The following is a 23,859-nucleotide window of genomic DNA, read 5'->3' as shown; positions in this document are numbered from 1 at the left end:
TTAAAAATCTCAAGACTGTGAGATATGTGTTGTTGCTATTATCTTTTATGTTGATAGACTTATTTGAGACTTCTCATTTGTTTGGTTTTCTTTAATTTTAGCCTTTTCTGCTTATTATTTTTGTTCTTTGTCATGTTACAATATCATGCCTCCTTGATTTTGCAAGTCAAAGCTAGTAGAGTAGTATATATATAATATTCATGTTGTGAACACGGATAGCCCAGAGGCTGGTCAAGTTGTTGAGCTTAGGGCTAAACCAGGAGAAGGCTCAAGAATTAAACAGTCCAATAATAGATTTGCTTGGGATTCAGATTGCATGCTCAGTCTTGTCTTGAGCACACACTCATTGCTTGCTTGCTTACTTTCTTTGTTTTCTTGGATACAACTCAAATGATAGGTGGTGATGGAAGGATCTAGTGAAGGTTATTTACTACTCCACTTTAGAATGTTCCTCCAACTGCATAATGCTCGATTCTAGATACTTCTCATGCATGTCTTAGATATTAACTACGTTGATGATGAATTCTTAACACTTTCTAGAGGTTTAACTTCTTATCTCTATTCTTAATTAGTTACTTGTTATTTCAGTAGTTTCCATTGTAATCCAATATTCTAAGTGTTGGGCCTAACTCAACCACAAAAGCTAACTCATGAGGGGAGGATTGTCCAAGTCCATATAAAGAGACCACCAGTCCATTTCTCAATCAATGTGGGACATTTTACCCACTCTAACACCCCCTTCACGCCCAGACCCAACTGGAGCGTGGACCGGGAGCCCAAACAGGGATGGACCTGGCTCTGATACCATGTAAAGATATGACACTTGAGCTTAATTCAACCCCAAAAGCTAGCTTATGAGGGGAGGATTGCCCAAGTCCATATAAGGAGACCACTAGTCCACTCCCCAACCAATGTGGACTTTTTACCCACTCTAACAGTATGATTATAAGTGATTATATACTACTTGAATATTTGTGTTGAGAATTCTAGTTTGTTACATTATACATAAAAGCTTGATGACGTGGCCAGTTTCCGCCGTCTTTTAATGTTATATATCTAACTTTTTTCAAAATATTTAACTTGTAGTCCGCGTTGACATACTTCAAACAAATCTCTATCTCCTCCTCCTTCCCTTCTCTTCTACCAATTCATTTCGTCTCTCTGATTTGTAGGTTATTGTTCTTTTTCCATGTTTGGTTATAGTAGGCACTCTGGTAATTGTTTTTTGGCATATTAAGAGCCTGTTTGGATTGACTTAAAAGTTGGTCAAATCAGTTTTTAAGTTATTTTTTAACTTTTGAAAGTGTTTGACAAATCAAAAAAATATTTAAATAAGTTAAAATTTACAAAAAATAGTTAAAAGTTGGTCCCTAGCTCCCTTTTGTTTCCTTTTTGACTTAAAAGTCATTTTTTAAGTTAATCCAAACGAGCTCTAATTAGTCTATTAGTGTCCTTAGAATGAAAATGACAACAAATGTGTTTTGTTAGTTCAATTACTCAGAAATGTCTGATTGGTGTTGTATTGGCAAAAAGAAGCCACTACTTGGTGATACAATCACCCAAACTTCAGAAGACCTAGTAAATTATACAACTCTTTGGTGCTAACTATGTACAAAAAAATCTCAGCTTACGAGGAAATTCAATTTATCAAACTTTGTCCTAATGCTAGGCTTTTCACTCTTATCAAGTTGAAGCAGACTCTTAGCCCATCTAAAAGTTTGGCCGATATATAGATGAAATTGATACCTGAGAAACATTTTTAAGAGTTGGGCGGGTTGGGCTATTCATTATTTAGCTCATTTTGATTCAATTCGTTTTAATCCAAGTTACAGTTGGGCTGATTAATAATCTGTCCATTTATTAATTCGACACGTTTAATTTTGATCCCTCCATATTCAACCCAATATGCTCATATAACACCCCTAAACACATGCCCTTTTTATCAGAGATGAACTTAAATCCAAGTTAAATGAGAAAAAAGTTTGCTGGATATTTATTGGTGTCATTTATTAACTCAACTCATTTTGATCAGCCTAATTCAGCCCATTTAAAAGTTTGACTGATATATAGATCAAATTGATACATGAGAAACATTAGTAAGAGTTGGGCAGGTTGGACTACTCATTATTTAGCTCATTTTGATTCAATTCATTTCAACCCAAGTTACAGTTGGGCTGGTTAATGACCCGTCCATTTATTAATTCGACACGTTTAATTTTGATCCCTTCAAATTCAATCCAATACGCTCATATAACACCCCTAAACACATGCCCTTTTTATCAGAGATGAATTTAAATCCAAGTTAAAGGAGAAAAATGTTCGTTGGATATTTATTGGCGTTTTATATATGCAATAAATTATTTCTTTATATACATGCAGGTATAATATACTAGGAAATTCACATAGTATTAAATTATCTCTAGCTAGCTATCTTGTACATATGTAGAGCCCCATGCTATTTAACACTTCAAAGTCTTCAATTATAACTCATTCGATGAAAATTATACTCATATGTTCTTCTTGCCATGTTTGCTATTAGTTATATATTTGATGTAATAAATTGAACCTCAATTATTATGTTGTACGTTGATTGTTGTTGGCAAACGTAGAAGTTAACCTTGCTAGAAAGGAAGAATCTTGAGGTGAGTTAAGACTTGTCTTTACTAAAGTTCTTTTCTCACGAATGTCATGCCCATAAGGAAATTTGATTAAATATTTAATATGCGTCGTCTAATTATGGTGACAAAAATTAGTATGTATATAGTAGTATTAAATTTCTCGTTATATGGAACTTGAAAGCTGTTATGAGGTTATCTTTTCCTAATTGTAGAGATTTTTCACTGTTATAGAGAGGCCAGTCAAGTAGAAGGCTACAAAATTAACATACAAAGTTGGAAGTTTTTCTTTATACTTGCTCTGAAATGTGCAGAGATTTAATTTCTTTTTAAACTTTGAAGTGAAGAAAACTATTTTTTTAATCCTCCTCCATGGTCGGGTGAGGGAAACTTTGGCGTAACTGGTAAAGTTATTGTCATGTGATCAGGAGGTCACAGATTCAAGTTTAAAAAAAACCTTTTGTAGAAATACAAATTGAGACTGCGTACAATCTTGAGTAATTGTAAACGGCTTAAAAGGTTTCAGTTCCCTTAAATATATGAATCTACAGGAGTGCCACAAGAATTGCCAAAGTACTGCCAGATTTGAGCCATCTCACTCTCCACAAACAAATGTTTGGCCTCTTCTTGATGGTCTGGAAAGGGATGAAATTTTGGCTTAGATGATCTCTACAACATGAGAGACATTTAGTGGCAATAGATTTTTCTTTTAGTGGCAATATTTATCATCACAAAAATATTTAGCGACAATACTTGAGTTAATATCATTGTATTTAGAGTCGTTAAAACTTTTAACAATATTTATATAAAGAGTTGGTTATAAATACTCATATTTATTATTGCCGCTAAATATAATATAGTGATGTAGAGTATAGCAAAAGAAAAGTATAATCGAAGAGACCTTCTGCTAGCTCAAGATCGTTAATTAAGATTAGAAGATTCAACTAAAGAAAAGAAAGCTAGAAAGGAAATGGAAGAATTTGGAGAGAAAAAATTGATTATGGAAGAACACTTCTTGAATTGCTTTCAATTTCGGTTTTTTGGTTGATTGCAAATACCTAATGCAACCCCTAATTATACTTGTCTAGCAATGCTTTTAGAATTATATCTACAACAAAAATCTAGTAACATTATCTTCTACTCTAGAATATTCAGATATTTTCTGATCTCCCTTTCTCTTAGCTCCTCGGCAATTGTATTTTCTGGAGACACACCTTTGATGGAAAAGTTTGGTAGCTTGAATTATATCTTGAATCCATTTCTTTCAAAATTGACGGAGGCCATGGCATCTATTACTCTATTTTCAGCTATGATGCACCTTCCCCAGAGTTCTTCTTCTTTGGTAGCTTTCTCAATTTGAACCATAGTGCTCTCTTTCACTAGAAAATATATTTTTATGTGTATTATATAACCACACTGATAACATCTGAGAGGCTTCCTATCATAATTGCTAGAAACTTTTCCTTCTTTCCTAGCAAGTTCGAACCTCTTAAAAATTGATAGAACTCAATATCTCTTGTTTTTTCTTTGAAGTTCCTCTTGTCTGTTACAACACAAAAAGAATCTTATAGTTTTTTGAGGTTTGACATTCATCCCTATCTTATATACTTAAGCATACCTCTTCGTAACATAGATATCAGAACTTTTTACTATAATACATTATATAAGATTAATATGGAAAAGACATAGAGATGTTTGATGCTTTAACAAAAAATTATTAGTGTCAACATGAAAATTCTTATTCTGCCACTAGGTTTATGAACAATTCAATAGATTGGATTTATTTCTTTGGGAGGTTTTCATCAAGCATCTTGTCCACATGGTTTGAGTGTTCATCATCCCGCATTGATTCAATGTTAGAATTTTTATGGGGATTCATGGAGTATGAGCAAAATGCAATCAAATAATTTAAATTCATACAAACGTATATATTTTGATCTAGATCACAAGTTAAAGGCGTTCTTTTACAGACGTATATATTTTGATCTAGATCACAAGTTAAAAGGCGTTCTTTCTTTGTTCAAATATTGTGTTGAATCAAATAATCATCCAAACTGTACGAATGGTTTTAAAAAGTAACCGAACTGTATCAATATTAAAGAGAAATTGAGATGATGGGATACATTTGAAAAGCCTAATTTTTGTTATACAAAATAAAATAACTGAAAAATAAATTGGTATAGTATAAATTTTATAAAAGAAATCTATGAAACTATATCATTGACACTCCTATGTAGTATTTTATAAAATAATCTATCAAAATGTATCATTGACACCCCTATATGTTTATACCTAAGTTCAAACCTATAAATATGCATGGCATGTGTTTGAATATACATGACAACTCTCATTTAACGTTGATTAATTAATACTATACATTTTTACTTCATAAATCACTTTTTTTATTTGGTGAACACATCATAAATCAATTAATTATGATAAATTTTAGTATAAATATCTAGTGCGAATAACTTTTTTTTTACTAGGAAAGGAAACGCAAATAACACAAAACTATTTGATTGTTGATGGTTAATTAAAGGTTTCCGTTATTAATGAACAAGTTAAAATTTTCTTATAGCATATTATTAATCCTACGTAGTACGAGTATATATGCATGTTCAAATAGGGGTAGAAATAGTTTTATATTATATAGTCTATCTCAATTTTATCTCGAATTGAAGTGTTAGTCGATTGATTTATTGCACTAACTATATATAGTTTTATACGATTAATTAAAGCTTGTGCTTGTCTATCTAATATGAAAACTCTCTTGTGTTAATTTGGGCTTTAGTATCTTACTTCTAAAATTTGATTAATAAGTTCTGCGGAAACAATAAATGAAGGAACAAACTATATCGAATTCCATAAGAGTATTGTAACAATGAAGATTTTGTTCATTAGGTTTATTTAACTTTTTGAGACAATAGTATTGTAACAATGAAGATTTTGTTCATTAGGTTTATTTAACTTTTTGAGACAATTCACCACTAAAAATATGATTTAGTTACGGACAAATTCTATAGATAAATAGTGAAATCCTTTCTAGCGATGGATTATCTAATTCTATAGATAAGTACCATTCACCTGAATTGTTTGTTGGTTAAGCTGATCAATTGGGAGATTTAGGGTGTGTTCGATATAAAGAAAAAAAATTCACATAAATAAAAAAATAATTGGACTTCTTACGTATTTTTTTGTGTTCGATATATATGGTGAAAAATATTATTATAAAATCATTTTTGTGTAATTACTATGAGAGGTGGGGGTTAGATGATGAGGGTGGTGGGGATAATTAAAAAAATACAGTGATTACATATACAAATAATTCTTGTAATAGTTAAATCTTTTTATGAAAATTTCTAAATGTTATTTGCTCTTTACGATATTTAATTACCCCTATTTGGAAAGTAGTTATGAAATTTTAAATTTATTCTAAATATTTATATTTCAAGAGATAGACTCTTGACTAATAATGACTCATTTGGTTCAATTATTCTCGAGTCAATTGAGAAACAAAATTAATTTCTTACCATTTTCTTAAGATATGCAAAAAAAGAATTTATTTTTTTGTTACTCTAATCAGATTTTTTAATATTACTTAGGTAACAATATAATGAAATCAAATCTATTTAAAGGGGTTTCTAGCTTCTTATGAGAACCAAGTCATTAGCAAACTAAAGATTATTTTAAATTTATTCTCAATTTCCTCTCTACTTTCGATGGCTTCTCCAAGCAGGATTTCTGATTCAGAAGAAAAACTTATCGAGTGAGTTTCTTTTTAAATTTTTTATCTTATTTATAAGAATATAAATTATTTTTTATGAATAGTTTAACTCTATCTTTTCAATTACCTAACAATGTAAATGTTTCTTCATAGAATTTTTTTTTGTTGTTTACAACTTTTAGAGAAAACAAGATGTTAAAGCTTTTTAATGATATACTTTGCTTGCAACACATAATGTTGAGCGCAAGGATGTATGAACCAAATTACCCAACTTCACTTGAAGGTGAAAATTTGGCTGAGCAGAATGCCCGATTAAAGGTAGAGGTAAGATATACGTATATTAAATTTTAAGTTTGGTGCTTTGACATGTAAATACAAAAAATATTTATATAATTATGTCATTTACTAGGTTATTGCAATTAAATTTTTTGATATTGGTAATTTGATAAAGATTGTAAAAAACAATACTATCATAGGTTAGAATCCACTTATAGCACAAAATATTTATTTGTATTGTATGTATGTATAACGTAAATCCTAGAGAATATTGATTTTTTTTTTCTTTTTTTCTTTTGCAGAATAAAAATCTGAAGATTGTTAACGAATTTATGACGAAAATAGTTAACGGTCATGAACAGTAGAGTTGGATGTAGACACTTTCAAACTCTACAATTATAAAGATCGAAGTGGCATTGGATTGCTATGATTTAGTTTTATGTTGTTAATTTATTTTATTATGTTTTAGAGACTTTAAAAATTAGATAAATCAATAAATTTGAATGATGATGTATTTCCTTCTTTATGACTTATGAAAATCTCAAGACTATGAGATATGTTATTGTTATTTGAATTATATTACATTTGATAAGACTTATTTTGAGACTTCTCATTTATTTATTTGTTAATATTTTAGCCAGTTTAACTAGTTCTCAAATCTGCTTATTTAGATTTATTTATTTTTTGTTGGAAGTGCTTTTTAAGAGAGTAGTAATTTATATTTGACTAATGAATCGAGTTATTATTTTTCTCTTTGTCATGTAACAACATCATGTGTTATGTTGAATTTACCAAATTCCTACTTTTCAAGTGCTTTTAGTTATCTCAAAAAAAAGAAAGATATATTTGACTTTTTATTCTTCTACTCAAGTTTTAAAGTATTAATTAAAGAAGACGATTTTAAATCGTCTCTAACACTTAGTGGTTACTGGTTTGAATATGTATACGATTTATATACATCGACAATATAAATTTTCAATCTTAATAAAAGCTTAAGTTGTGTATGCTATAGTCAATTATAATATTAATAAGAGCTTCTCTAAATGGTTATTTGTTGATGAGATTTTACATCCAACGTCTTGCATGTCAAATATAATTTCTGAACAAAAATGTTTTCATTTACAACTAAACTTGCTTTAGTATTGAATAAAAAAAGAATTTTTATAATTGTTAGTAGTTTGACGTTGATCTCTAGCGTATATACTTAAGCCTACCTTTTTGAAACCAAGATATCTGAACTTTCTAATATAATATATAATATAAAAATTTTATATTATATATTAACCGATCAAACAAATTTCCCTAACTGTTTTGATAACGAAGTGAAATTCAGAGAGTTTTGAAAAACCTAATTTTTATTATACAAAATAAAATAATCGAGAAACTGATATGGTATAAATTCTATAAAAATAATTTCTCAAATTGTACCTTTGACCCCGTAGTTGTTTATACCTAAGTTCAAATCAATAAATACATAATGTGTATTTAAATTTGCGTACTGTCATTTAACCTTGATTAATTAATGGTATACATTTTTACTTTATAAATCCCTTAATTTTGATATAAATATTTGGTGCGAATAAGTTTCTTTTACTAGAAAAAAAAAGAGACACAAATAACACAAAATCATTTGATTATTGATGATTAATTGAACCAACAAGTTATAGTTTCCTCATACAACATAGTATCAATATTTTTGACCTTAAGTTACTATATAGAAGATTCTTTTCCATTTGTCTAATATTACCAATTATAGTTTGCACAAACATTACGTGCCTTCTACAATTTTTCTTAATTTTAAGGAAAAGATTCTTTTATTATAAGTATATTTTGATGGTTTTTTTGTTAATATATTTTGATGGTTTTTTTGTTAATATTTGATGGTATTGTATGCATGGTGCAAACTAATTCAAGTATCCTATGACTGTTTCTTCAGCTACGTGCCACTATGTAAACTTCAGCTTACCATGACTTACACCATGGATTTAGAGCTGGAAAATTTAGCTCAATTAGATCAGTTAGAGAAGAAGGAGATTAATCCATTTCACTAGAAGAATTCAATTTACAAGATGCAGCTACAATCCTTTATATAGAAGTTGTTACTCTAACTAATTACTGACTATTGCAACTAACAGGCTACTGCACATGACTAACTAACTAACTAATTATAAGTTAGTTATAACCTCCTAACTAACAGCCACGTCACTGGGCTCAATACTCCCCCTCAAGCTGAATGGTAAGAACACATTCTTCATTCCCAACCTTGTCAAGTAAATGATAATGTTGAGCCTTTCCCAATCCCTTGGTGAACAAATCAGCAGGCAGTTCCTTTATTCCTAGATGATGAGTCGTAATCAATCCTTGTTGTAGTTTCTCCCTAACAAAATGACAATCAATGTCAATGTGTTTAGTGCGTTCATGAAATATTGGATTTGCTGCTATCTGGATGGCAGCTTTGCTATCACAATATAGATCAATAGGTTGTGCAACTGAAATTCCTAGTTTCTTGAATAGTCCTGTCAACCAAAATAATTCTGCTACTGTTGATGCCATGCTCCTGAATTCAGCTTCTACTGAACTTCTTGATATTGTCTCCTATTTCTTTGACTTTCATGAGATCAATGAAGATCCAAACTTAACCATGTATCGTGTGACTGATTTTCTGGTCTGTGGATAAGTGGCTCTGTCTGAGTCACAGTAGGCAAGCAACTGATGAGATGTATTGGAAGACATAAGTAAGCCAAGACCTGGAGCACTCTTGATAAACCTAATGACCCTGATAGTAGCAAACATATGAGACTCTTTTGGTTTGTGCATGAATTGACTCAGAATCTGAACTGTATAATAAATGTCCGATCTGGTCATGGTGAGATATAAGAGTCTGCCAATTAACCTTTGATAGCCTTTTGGATCGGGTAATAACTTGTCATCATTAGTGCTGCCTATAGCTACATCAAACTCATGAGAAGTGAGTCTTTGGTTGAAATTAAGAGGTGTAGATGCAGGTTTAGCTCCCCCTTGCCCGGAATTAGCAATCAATTAAAGGGCATATTTCCACTGATTCATCAAGATCCCAGAAGCGCCTCTTGAAAATTCTATGCCAAGAAAGAATCTTAAAACACCAAGATCTTTCACCTTAAATCTCTGCTGAAGATTAAGTATGGTAGACTGAATGAGATCATAAAGATCATCAGCATGGACTAAAATGATAATCACATCAGAACCAGAGGTGAGGGTAAAAAGTGAATAATTAAAATGACTTTGAACAAATCTCAAATCTTGGAGAGCAGTAGTGAGCTTCAAATTCCACTGCCTAGGTCTTGTTTCAAACCGTATAAGGACTTTTTTAGCTTGCAAATTTCGCTAGCGGAACCCTTGTGAAAGCCAACAGGAATTTGCATATAGACATCCTCTACTAAATCACCCTAAAAAAAGCATTGTTTATATCCATCTGAGAGATGTGCTAGTGCTTAGAAGCAGCAACAGCAAGAACAAACCTTACAGTCACCATCTTAGCAACTTGTGAAAAAGTTCCTTTGTAATCCAAACCCTCCTTTTGACTAAAACCTTTGGCAACTAGCCTAGCTTTAAATCTTTAAACTTGACCATCATCTTTATATTTGATCTTAAACACCCATTTACAACCTATGACATGTTGTCTTGGGGATAGATTAACTACGTCCCTAGTACCATTCTCTTCAAAAGCATCTATCTCGTGTTGCATAACAAGGATCCATCCGTTATCCTTGATGGCTTCATGATAACTTTGAGTCTCACTATTAGCAGTAGCAGCAATTAGGCATTTAGCATAAGTAGGGGATAAAAAATCATAACTCAAATAATTGGACATAGAATAGGTACAGAAATTGACCACATAGTCAGTGAATCATTTTGGAGAAGCTTTAGGTCGATGAGATTGTCTCAGTGGAGCTGGAGATGGTTGTGAGACTATTGAATGAGTCTCAAATATGGGAACAGAAGATAAAGTAAGATCGGAAGGAGGAGGTATGAGAACAGGAGGAGGTGAAGAAGTTGAGGTATCAGGAGGAGATGAATCAATAGGCAGATCATCAGTGATGTCCATGACAGAAAACATGAGATTTGTACTAGAGGACATCTGTTTGAAAGGGAAAACACATTCATGAAAAATGACATCTCCGCTAAAGAAAAACTATGAGAGTGTAAGTCATATTGTTTATAGCCTTTCTTAGTGGCTGAGTAACCCATGAATACTGCTGGAAATGCTCTGGTTGCAAACTTATCCCTTCTATGAACATTAACTACATATGCTAAACAATCAAACACTTTATGATGATCAAGAGAAGGAGACTTGTGAAAGAACATCTCAAAAGGTGATTTTTTTCCTAGAACAGAAGAGGGAATCCTGTTAATAATATGCACAGCTGTGAGAACACAGTCACCCCAAAAAGAAATAGGTATAGCTGCCTCAAACCTTAAGGCCCTAGCTATTTCTAGTATGTATGTGTGTCTCATTTTCACAACCTTATTCTATTGAGGGGTGTAAACACATGTATTTTGATGAATTGTCCCTTATGCAACAAAAAAATCATGAACAGTATAATTAACAAATTTTGAGCCATTATCAGTTCTAAAAACCTTAATAGTAGAACTATATCAAATTTTAAATCATGGAAAAAAAAATATTTTCAGTATCCAACAAGTTTCATCTTTAGACTGCATTAGAAATAGCCAAGTCAATTTGGAGAAATCATCTACAACAGTCAGAAAGAATCTTTTTTCATCAATAGTTGGCACTCTATATGACCTCCATACATCAGCATGTAACAAATCAAAAATAGCATTAGAATGAGTAGTGCTAACAGGAAATGGTAGCTTGGTTTGTCTAGCTAAGGGACACACAAGACATAGATCACAAGACTTATCTACTTTATGATGAAGAAACTTGTTCATCTTTAGTATAACTGCAATAGGCATGTGTCCAAGTCTTCTGTGCCATGTACTGAGAGTAGTACTATCTTTGACAACAGCTGAAGCTAAAGGAAAAGGTTTTAGTGACTGAGCTATATCACCAAACAGATAGAGTCCACTTGATTCTTTACCAATCCCTAATACCTTGCCATTGCAAGGTACTGAAACACACATAGATCAGGAAAAAAAATTGTCGTACACTGTAATTCCTTAGTGAGTTTGGAGACAAACAACAAGTTAAACTTGGAGTTAGGAATGAAAAAAACATCCCTAAGTTGATGTGTTTCCAATATATTTACAGTTTCTTTGTGTGTAATATCTGATTTCTCACCATTTGGCATATGCTCTTGTCCAACTTGACATAATTATTGAGAATTATTCAGTAAATCTAGTCTGGATACCATATGATTAGTTTCTCATGTATCTACTACCCACTAAACTTGTTCCAATTTAGACAATAGAGATAAAATATTACCTGGATCTGAGTCAGTAGTAGTAGAGGAGCTAGCAAGGTTAATTGTTGCTACATTAGCCTTAGCTATGATATCTAACATCTTCCCTCTCTTAATCATCTACTAGATTTGATAGTATTGCTCAGGTGAGAAAATTGGTGCTACCTACTCATTAGGTGTTTGTTTTGGTGTTTCCTCAGCCACATAGTTGACAGAAGGCTTTGGATAATATTGATTCTTCATCCTTTGACTTGTTTTCCTGTGAAGCTCTATTATCTCTATCATGTTGATAATTTCTATTGTTCTAAAAAAATTTGTCATTTGATTGACTAAGAAGCTTTCTACATATTGATTTAGTGTGCCCTGGCTTTCTGCATTTAGATCTGTAATTTGGTGCTGGTGCTAACTTGTTTGCCATCAATGCAGTGGTTTCATTAATCTCCAAATTTGGCATTGCAGTAATAAGTGATCTCTGACTTTCTTCTTGCATGATGAGTGCATAAATTTGATTCAAGGTCGGCAAGGGCTACATCATGAGAATCTGACTTTTTGCTCTAGAGTAGGAGTCATTCAATCGTGTAAGGAATTGAAATATCCTGTGTTTCTGAATGTGCTCAGTAAATGTCTTTGAAGTTTCACAACTACATATTGGCGGAGGAATGAGTGCATTAAATTCATCCCAAAGATCACTCAGTTTGGAGAAGTAAACTGATGTTGAATTACTTCCTTGAGTAAGAAATGTTATCTCCTTGTGCAGATGAAAAGTTCTCAGACTGTTCTCATTGTCAAACTTCTTTTTTAAACTCTCCCAAACTCTTCAAGAATCTGAAGCATACGCTATTCTTGTCATCAATTCCTTCGAGACTACATTCATAATCTAGGAAAGTACAATGGCATTGCATCTCTCCCATCGTTTCTGTAATGCTCCAGTGTATGAAGATTTTAGACATCTTCTATCAAAAAACCTAGCTTGTTCTTACCAAGTAATGCAATCATCACGTATCTACTGTCACGACCTAGCCCCGTAGGCCGTGACTAGTGTCCGAATTGGACACTCGTATACACACATATTATCTATTATCAATCGACAATTAAACACGATATAGAATTTATATGGGTAGCACGTTATCTCAAACGGTCACTTATATATATACCAAAATCAGCTATTTCTTGGGGAGTCTTAATTGTCAAAAATAAGATAACATAATATGTAAGCCGACAAGGCTTCCATTCTGAATGTAAACGTCCAAAAACATAAGTCATACTAGTACACCGGACAACATCTATATACAACCCACTCATATGTCTACAGACCTCTAAGAGAATTAACAATAGCATATGACGGGACAGGGCCCCGTCGTACCCCTAAATACACAAATATATACATTATAAGGATTAGTACCCAAAGTTTGGGCTCCGAGACAATGGAGCACTTCAAACTCGTTGAGTAGAATCCTAAGTTGGCGGCTCTCCAAAATGAGTATTTGTACCTGCAGGCATGAAATGCAGCCCCCCGAACAAAAGGGGGTCAGTACGAACTATGTACTGAGTATATAAAGCATAAAATACCGTAAAGGAGATCACATCTGAAATAAAGATTCAGGAGTTAAGTATCATAATCAATAAATCACTGTACCTGTGTCTTATAAAATGAAGACATGCATATCATCATATATCGTACCTAGCCCGTTATGGGACTCGGTGTCACAATTATATCAATATATCGTCATATGTATATATATACCATACCCGGCCCTCTAGCAAGGGACTCGGTGAATAGAGTAGTGTACACTGATATCGTACCCGGCCCATTATGGGACTCGGTGCCATAATCATATCGTCATATCATCATAATATCATATTATCATATCACGTACCCGGCCCTCTAGTAAGGGACTCGGTGAATAATGTAGTGGAATCCATACATGATAACATACCCGGCCTATCGTAGGACTCGGTGAATAATACCATAACAATATGCACGAATAAGGTATCATTAGCAACCTTGCGAAATTTGATCATTATCGGAGACTTAATAGAATAAGCAAAATAGTCCATCATTTGAAAACCAAGACAATAGTCATTATGAATAACATCAATTATGGATTATACTAAAATATGAATTATACCACAACATGAGTTATACCAACTAGGATGGCTGGAATCATACACATGAGTCAAGACATAACAATATAAATTTTGAAAATCAAGAACGGTAGCCATCCGAGTATATCTACGAATACGAGTTTCTTTGGAATTTAAGCATACGTCATTCGTTCGTTTCATATGGATCATGCCAAAAGAAGAAGATGTTAACTTTACATACCTTTAGCGTTTATACGTATATGTTGTCCAATATTGTCTCAACCTATATTAAAACGTTAAGCACTATGATTAAGCTATGGACAAGAATAAAACGTAGTCTATCGTTAGTAGGTTATTTCTAAAAAAAATTGGACAGCACCTCCCCTATACCACTCACTTTTCCCACTTTCAAACCAGCCATATAATCATCAACCAACATCAACAATCCAAAATATTGACACAAAATAAGATTTATTATTCATGTTACCAAAGCAGTAAATTCGGAAAGTCAAGTACCTCACGTTGTATCTAAAATTTGAAAATGAAAACGGCAAAACTGGACTTTATAACCTTCATGAAACATTTAGATCTATGTCTTAAGTTTCCAATGCAAAAGAAATCAACTCAAAATTCATTTTCTACAAAGAGATATCATCAAAATACGAACAGCTATACATGAAGGAATTTTCAATCCAGAATCTGGACAGAATTTGTCTTAAGATTCATGCTCAGTTTTCGACATCATAACAGCAGATATAGACTAAGACATAAACATAAGAGTTGTAGGTACGTGTATTATCTTTCCAAAACATGTTTAATATCTAAAATCGAAGGTCTACACAATGAGATATTCCAAAATTACTACCAGCTACTCAATTCCAAAAACGGGTTTGAACATTCACAATCTTCATACACCTTTTTCCTCCAAATTCAAGAACAACAACTCATCAACAACATCAAAACAATATCAAACATTATTATACATCATCACTAAGATAATTCCATCTATTTAATCTACCTAAATCAACCCTTTAACCCATAACTCTCAACAAATCACCAAACTAGTTTATAACACTATTTTCTCCGTTCTAATCCGTTAAAACTCTAACTAAACTTATTAACAATGAAAAGGAGACTTTAATATTACCTTAAATTTGCAGCACCACATAAAATCTTCTCCTTATTGGCTGATTTCTAGCTCAAATTGAAGCCAACGCGACGTACAACAATTTTCTCTTCAAGAGCTTTGAGATTCGGGGCTTTAATTGTGGTGGATGTTGGTGTTTCTCTCTAGCTTTCCCTTATCTTACTCTCTCTGGAAATTTCCAGATATTTCTTGGTCTAAACTATGAAGGAAGACATAGAATTTTGATTAATTTCGTGGGTATTGGGCCTGACCCGAATTAAAATTGGGTTGGGCCGAATTCACTATTTAGTTTGGCCTGTCAGACTTAAAACGTCTATATCTTATTACTCCGATATCACATTTCGTCCCACGACCTATGGTTGGAAAGATATTTCAATTATCTACAACTTTCATGTTGAGAGTTTTCCCAAATTCTCAAATTATAAAGAGGTTATGGCCTCCCGAAGTCAGCTTACCCGAAACGTAACTTTAAGAAAAACATATTTGATGGCTTCTATTTTGATTTGGCTTAAGGGTCCTTCTTGAGATGTATTTTACTACACATAAATTATTCATATAACTTGGCATCTACAACAAATCATGTCCTTTTAAAATTCAAAATTAAAAGTCCTTGAATTTATAATCGTTAGCGTACGAATAATCCAAAAATGCAAAAATACGGAATGTAACATTCTTCCCCCCTTTAGAACATTCGTCCTCGAATGTTAAACCCGCCTCATAAAGTCTTATAAGAAATTTGGGGGAATAGTCTTTTTTTTGCAACAACAAATAGTTTCATATGTCAATCAATATAATTAATCGAGAGGTTTAGATTACCTGTAGGCGTAGAAAACAAGTGAGGATACTTATCCTTCATCTCTTCCTCGGCTTCCCAGGCCATCTCTTCTCTATTGTTATTTCGCCACAATACTTTGACGGAAGCCACATCCTTAGTACGTAACCTTCTGACTTGGCGATCAAGTATAGCTATAGGGTTTTCCTCGTAAGAAAGCTCCTCCGTCACCTGGATATCATCCATGGAGAATACTTTAGAAGGATCACCAATGCATTTGCGAAGCATCGACACATGAAAAAAAAGGTGCACTGCTTCCAAATCAGATGGTAGGTCCAACTCATATGCAACCTTGCCTATTCTACGAGTAACCTGATAAGGGCCAAGGTAGCACGGGCTAAGCTTTCCTTTCTTACCGAATCTCATTACCCCCTCCATGGGTGACACCTTCAAAAACACCCAATCACTAACCTGAAACTCTAAGGGTCGACGTCGATTGTCTGCATATGATTTCTGTCGACTCTGGGCTGCTAATAACCTTTCCCGAATAAGCTTCACTTTATCAACAGCTTGTTGAATCATATCGGGTCCGATTAACTTAGCCTCACCAACATCAAACCAGCCAATAGGTGACCTACACTTCCTGTCATATAAAGCCTCATACGGTGCCATCTGAATGCTAGAATGGTAGTTGTTATTATAGGCAAACTCAATAAGTGGCAAATGGTCATCCCAAGTACCTCTAAAGTCAATAATACAGGCCCGTAACATATTTTCTAACGTCTGAATAATGCGTTCAGCTTGCCCATTAGTCTGAGGGTGAAATGTTGTACTAAGATTTATTTGTGTTCCCAATCCCTTCTGAAATGATCTCCAGAAGCTAGCTATAAATTAAGCCCCTCTGTCTAAGATAATAGATATGGGAATCCCATGAAGTCTTACTATCTCTTTGATAAATAACCTCGCATAGTCCTCTATTGAATATGTAGTTCTAACTGAAAGAAAGTGGGTTGATTTTGTCAGCCTATCTACAATCACCCATATGGAATCATACTTCTGTGGAGTGCTAGGTAAGCCTGTAAAAAAAATTCATATTAATTGCTTCCCAATATTTTCTCAAGTGTTCTCTTAGTTAATTATGCCGTTCATAGACCTCCTCCGTTTGTCGACTCGCTTTAGTTCATTATAACGCACTCCAAGTTCTACTAGTAAATCGAAATTTCACCAGGGTAATATTTTGGTACTCCAATATTCTTTCTTTACCCTACTATGACAATCCGTATTCTGGAATCCTCGGCATCATGTGTAACTTTCTGACTTTGACTTGAAGGTCTTTAACTATCATTTGTTTTTACCTCTTGATCTTGATCTTTTGGGTTGGTTATCAATTAGTGTTAAGGTTCCTTCATCTTATAACCTTACCGTCATCCAGTAACCAGTAACCCGCCTATTCTGATTGTCTCGGTTAAGTCATTTCATAATTTCCTTTACCCTAACTGGCAATATTTTAGGCATAATATCTTGAGTCATTTCTCTATTTTTGACTCAAACTTTTCTATTGCCCCTTTACTCTAATTTTCTCTTACTTCTCTTACCACACATACTATTGCAATCTTTATACGAATATGTGTAGGTGCTTAAATCAGCCCAGAAAATACCTAAATGTCTCCACGTTAGTCTTTATGCAGTCCCTATATTTTCTCTTACCTCTTTCAGTTGATATCAGGACTCACCTATGGCTTTTGCCCCCAATACTAATTATATCTCTATAGTTTTTTCCTCAAACCATCTTATACTTTTCTTTGATGTATCCGGAATATTGCAATCGCATTGTGGTTACTAAATTCTTATTCTACTTATCAAGTAATCACTTGATATCACCCTTAGCATACCAATATTCATAGGCTGCATAACCAATCTTGTAGAATTTGTACAACGTGTATTCAATTCTAATCATAGTCTTTCCTTCTCTTGGCTTATTCTGCTATAAATTTCTTATTGTACTAACACTCACTTGCTGTCTATTTTGTCATACTTGCATTCCTTCCTTTACTTACTATTAAGTTTTCTCATATTCTACCATATGAGAGATTTCTCTCCTTTGCTACTTGTATATCCCAATCTTATTAGCCGATAATTACGTTGCCAACATCTCAACCTCTAATCCAGTATAACCTTGCTATCATTTATAATATCTTCGAGCTACTTGTTACTATTCTCATGTTGTATTCGTCCTTTTTATAAGCATCCATCTTTTGATGTCACACTATCCAAGATCTTTACCAATAATTCTGAGCACCATCTCAAATATCATCTTGGTTTTATTTTTCCATTTATTGCTGACTTTCAAATTTTTCTAACTTGTTCCAGCATGGGATCTCATATGAAGTTTAGGTGTTCACCTTAACGTGTTGCAGTGTCAGTTAATTTCATCTTACAGTTATATTTTTCTCATCCACTTCCCCCCTTTAGGGTGTACCCATATCATTATCTATTTATATTCTACTCTATGTCCCCATTTCAAATTTTCAAATTCATGCGATTCTTTTCCAATACATTATCTCTGTCTTTCTTTATATCATCAATAACTTAGATTACCCATGTACGAAACCTCAACACAATCAGAAGGTGATGAGAATTCCCGATATATAGTACAAAATCTCGTCTGATAAATGGTACTCAAATGATATAATTAATGTAGCCATTCATTCAAAGCCATATTCCATTCATTCTAATCAGTAATTAGCTAGTGTTTATAATCGTTTCAAATTCTCTATTCGGTAGCACTTATATTCTAGTGATCAGTGTTCCAAGCTTTCTTATAACGCTATCTTTATCTCAATAGATATCACATGTTCCTCTAGTAATCTCACAATACATTCGTTTTTTTTGCAAATCTATATTTCCTATCATCTAAGGATCTCATTATTTTTCGAGGTGAAGTCACATATACACAATACTCCTTTATGCCTTATACGCTTTCACCATTATCGTGTACCCATTACTAACTTTTAATCTTACTCAAAATCATATCCTTTAGTCACTTTTCCGCTAGACTTTACTTATTTTCATAACGATTCTCATTATACTCACATTATATTCTGTTCTTACTCAATCCCATAGTGTAACACTTTTTAACCTTATTCACGATTCTTACTAAGGGTCAATTATACTCGGTGGAGTAAGCGTACTTAACCTTTTTGTAAATTATCCCTTAGTATCACAACCCCTTTCGAATCATCCTAGCATTTCATGAACAACACATGAAATACATGATCCTGAATATTCCATAAGTTTATGTTTTCCATTCACCAGTTCCATCTCCAATTAATTGGTTAAGGACTAATAAAATGTTATCATAAGGCATTCTTCAACCACCACCAAAAGGAAGCTAGAATCCAACGAGCACCACCGGACCTCTTAGTGCTTGATGCACCTGGTTTACCTCTAGACTTATTCTTAAATTTTGAATGAATTATTTAATTCACAAACTAATTGTTGAGTGCCTTGTACTTCTCAATGGAAGTAAAACTTAATTATGAGATGTTTTTTTTTCCTTCAACATAAGCTTCTTTTAAGGCAAACATGCAATTGGAAGTTATATTGGTTCATTCAAATCAATTCTAAATAGGCTTTTTCCGAAATAAAATTTCCCCAAATAAGAATGGTGTCCCTTAATGATGACATGGGGGTATTTCTTAACTCTTTACTACAACACAATAAATTTACCTCATGGGTATCAACCTTCAAAATATATTATGAACTTATGTCCCACTTTCTTTTTTTTTCTATTTTTTTTTTCTGAAAAAAAATAAAAAATTGGGCAGAGTTTCCTCTGTATTTTTTACTATCCCAAAATCTGCACGTAGAAATACCAATAATGTCTCACAGGTTCAACATATATATATTCATATCATATCGCAGCCACACAGGGCACCCAATATCAATAACAGTATGAAAATGATGGACTTACCTCTTATGTCCGACTCGAACTGCACCTGTTACATTTTCATGTCTACTTTTTCTTTCAATTTTCAACTTTACATTTCAATCATACTTCAATATGCTTACCTTATCCACCATACCTCTTTCGCATCATTACTTACCCGTATATTGTGTAGCTTCCAATAACATCAATCGTTTTCTTCTATCGATGTCGTTCTTCAGCTGAAATCAAAAGATAGAAAAAAAGAATTTCATGTCCTATGGCTGGGCTCTATTGCACGATCTTAGATATGAAAGAAAGGCAACGTCCTAAATGTCCTGTAGCCTCCTGTTTATAGATGTGGTGCACAACACACCGATAAACAAGACTCTACTAGACACGATCTGTAGACACTCCGAGGATGAACTGCTCTGATACCACTTTTTGTCACGACCTAGCCCCGTAGGCCGTGACTAGTGTCCGAATTGGAAACTCGTATACACACATATTATCTATTATCAATCGACAATTAAACACGATATAGAATTTATATGGGTAGCACGTTATCTCAAACGGTCACTTATATATATACCAAAATCAGCTATTTCTTGGGGAGTCTTAATTGTCAAAAATAAGATAACATAATATGTAAGCCGACAAGGCTTCCATTCTGAATGTAAACGTCCAAAAACATAAGTCATACTAGTACACCGGACAACATCTATATACAACCCACTCATATGTCTACAGACCTCTAAGAGAATTAACAATAGCATATGACGGGACAGGGCCCCGTCGTACCCCTAAATACACAAATATATACATTATAAGGATTAGTACCCAAAGTTTGGGCTCCGAGACAATGGAGCACTTCAAACTCGTTGAGTAGAATCCTAAGTTGGCGGCTCTCCAAAATGAGTATTTGTACCTGCAGGCATGAAATGCAGCCCCCCCGAACAAAAGGGGGTCAGTACGAACTATGTACTGAGTATATAAAGCATAAAATACCGTAAAGGAGATCACATCTGAAATAAAGATTCAGGAGTTAAGTATCATAATCAATAAATCACTGTACCTGTGTCTTATAAAATGAAGACATGCATATCATCATATATCGTACCTAGCCCGTTATGGGACTCGGTGTCACAATTATATCAATATATCGTCATATGTATATATATACCATACCCGGCCCTCTAGCAAGGGACTCGGTGAATAGAGTAGTGTACACTGATATCGTACCCGGCCCATTATGGGACTCGGTGCCATAATCATATCGTCATATCATCATAATATCATATTATCATATCACGTACCCGGCCCTCTAGTAAGGGACTCGGTGAATAATGTAGTGGAATCCATACATGATAACATACCCGGCCTATCGTAGGACTCGGTGAATAATACCATAACAATATGCACGAATAAGGTATCATTAGCAACCTTGCGAAATTTGATCATTATCGGAGACTTAATAGAATAAGCAAAATAGTCCATCATTTGAAAACCAAGACAATAGTCATTATGAATAACATCAATTATGGATTATACTAAAATATGAATTATACCACAACATGAGTTATACCAACTAGGATGGCTGGAATCATACACATGAGTCAAGACATAACAATATAAATTTTGAAAATCAAGAACGGTAGCCATCCGAGTATATCTACGAATACGAGTTTCTTTGGAATTTAAGCATACGTCATTCGTTCGTTTCATATGGATCATGCCAAAAGAAGAAGATGTTAACTTTACATACCTTTAGCGTTTATACGTATATGTTGTCCAATATTGTCTCAACCTATATTAAAACGTTAAGCACTATGATTAAGCTATGGACAAGAATAAAACGTAGTCTATCGTTAGTAGGTTATTTCTAAAAAAAATTGGACAGCACCTCCCCTATACCACTCACTTTTCCCACTTTCAAACCAGCCATATAATCATCAACCAACATCAACAATCCAAAATATTGACACAAAATAAGATTTATTATTCATGTTACCAAAGCAGTAAATTCGGAAAGTCAAGTACCTCACGTTGTATCTAAAATTTGAAAATGAAAACGGCAAAACTGGACTTTATAACCTTCATGAAACATTTAGATCTATGTCTTAAGTTTCCAATGCAAAAGAAATCAACTCAAAATTCATTTTCTACAAAGAGATATCATCAAAATACGAACAGCTATACATGAAGGAATTTTCAATCCAGAATCTGGACAGAATTTGTCTTAAGATTCATGCTCAGTTTTCGACATCATAACAGCAGATATAGACTAAGACATAAACATAAGAGTTGTAGGTACGTGTATTATCTTTCCAAAACATGTTTAATATCTAAAATCGAAGGTCTACACAATGAGATATTCCAAAATTACTACCAGCTACTCAATTCCAAAAACGGGTTTGAACATTCACAATCTTCATACACCTTTTTCCTCCAAATTCAAGAACAACAACTCATCAACAACATCAAAACAATATCAAACATTATTATACATCATCACTAAGATAATTCCATCTATTTAATCTACCTAAATCAACCCTTTAACCCATAACTCTCAACAAATCACCAAACTAGTTTATAACACTATTTTCTCCGTTCTAATCCGTTAAAACTCTAACTAAACTTATTAACAATGAAAAGGAGACTTTAATATTACCTTAAATTTGCAGCACCACATAAAATCTTCTCCTTATTGGCTGATTTCTAGCTCAAATTGAAGCCAACGCGACGTACAACAATTTTCTCTTCAAGAGCTTTGAGATTCGGGGCTTTAATTGTGGTGGATGTTGGTGTTTCTCTCTAGCTTTCCCTTATCTTACTCTCTCTGGAAATTTCCAGATATTTCTTGGTCTAAACTATGAAGGAAGACATAGAATTTTGATTAATTTCGTGGGTATTGGGCCTGACCCGAATTAAAATTGGGTTGGGCCGAATTCACTATTTAGTTTGGCCTGTCAGACTTAAAACGTCTATATCTTATTACTCCGATATCACATTTCGTCCCACGACCTATGGTTGGAAAGATATTTCAATTATCTACAACTTTCATGTTGAGAGTTTTCCCAAATTCTCAAATTATAAAGAGGTTATGGCCTCCCGAAGTCAGCTTACCCGAAACGTAACTTTAAGAAAAACATATTTGATGGCTTCTATTTTGATTTGGCTTAAGGGTCCTTCTTGAGATGTATTTTACTACACATAAATTATTCATATAACTTGGCATCTACAACAAATCATGTCCTTTTAAAATTCAAAATTAAAAGTCCTTGAATTTATAATCGTTAGCGTACGAATAATCCAAAATGCAAAAATACGGAATGTAACATCTACTCCATAGCGCACAATTTTCAGATCCAGTTAACTCGATTGCAATCAAGGTTACTCCTAGCATATCTGTATTCTATAAAAACAACAGATCATTGTGATCCATAGCTGGTTCATTTTGATTGACTTGCGCTTCATTCATCGTGAATCACCGCACTTAGATTGAAGACGAAAACAGAGATTTGCAGAGACAAAACTACAGTTGTATTTGCGGAAAAAATTGCACTATATCGTGCGCTCTGATACCATGTAAACTTCAGCTTACCATGACTTACACCATGGATTTAGAGCTGGAAAACTTAGCTCAATTAGATCAGTTAGAGAAGAAGGAGATTAATCCATTTCACCAGAAGAATTCAATTTACAAGATGCAGCTACAACTCTTTATATAGAAGCTGTTACTCTAACTAATTACTGACTATTGCACCTAACAGGCTACTGCACATGACTAACTAACTAAATAATTATAAGTTAGTTATAACCTCCTAACTAACAGCCAGGTCACTAGGCTCAATACACTAGATATGATTTTGTAGAATTTATTATTAATCCTACGAAAAATATAGAAGTTTTA

The 23,859-nt window shown here is 33.4% G+C and overlaps 2 long non-coding RNA genes across 2 annotated transcripts; both read right to left on the bottom strand.

Moving 5' to 3' along the window:
- Window positions 1-13,152: 13,152 nt before the first annotated feature.
- On the bottom strand, window positions 13,153-15,780 carry LOC129885857 (uncharacterized). Its single transcript, XR_008766148.1, has 3 exons — window positions 15,250-15,780; window positions 14,344-14,385; window positions 13,153-13,507 (listed from the first exon to the last, which is right to left on the bottom strand). It is a non-coding gene; the product is annotated as an uncharacterized LOC129885857 (long non-coding RNA).
- A 4,739-nt stretch (window positions 15,781-20,519) lies between these two features.
- LOC129885855 (uncharacterized) lies at window positions 20,520-23,171 on the bottom strand. Its single transcript, XR_008766147.1, has 3 exons — window positions 22,618-23,171; window positions 21,712-21,753; window positions 20,520-20,874 (listed from the first exon to the last, which is right to left on the bottom strand). It is a non-coding gene; the product is annotated as an uncharacterized LOC129885855 (long non-coding RNA).
- Between the last annotated feature and the right edge of the window lie 688 nt (window positions 23,172-23,859).

Source organism: Solanum dulcamara, chromosome 1, assembly GCF_947179165.1.
Source record: "Solanum dulcamara chromosome 1, daSolDulc1.2, whole genome shotgun sequence".
Taxonomy (NCBI): Eukaryota; Viridiplantae; Streptophyta; class Magnoliopsida; order Solanales; family Solanaceae; genus Solanum; species Solanum dulcamara.
This window is presented reverse-complemented; position numbering and strand designations above follow the sequence as displayed.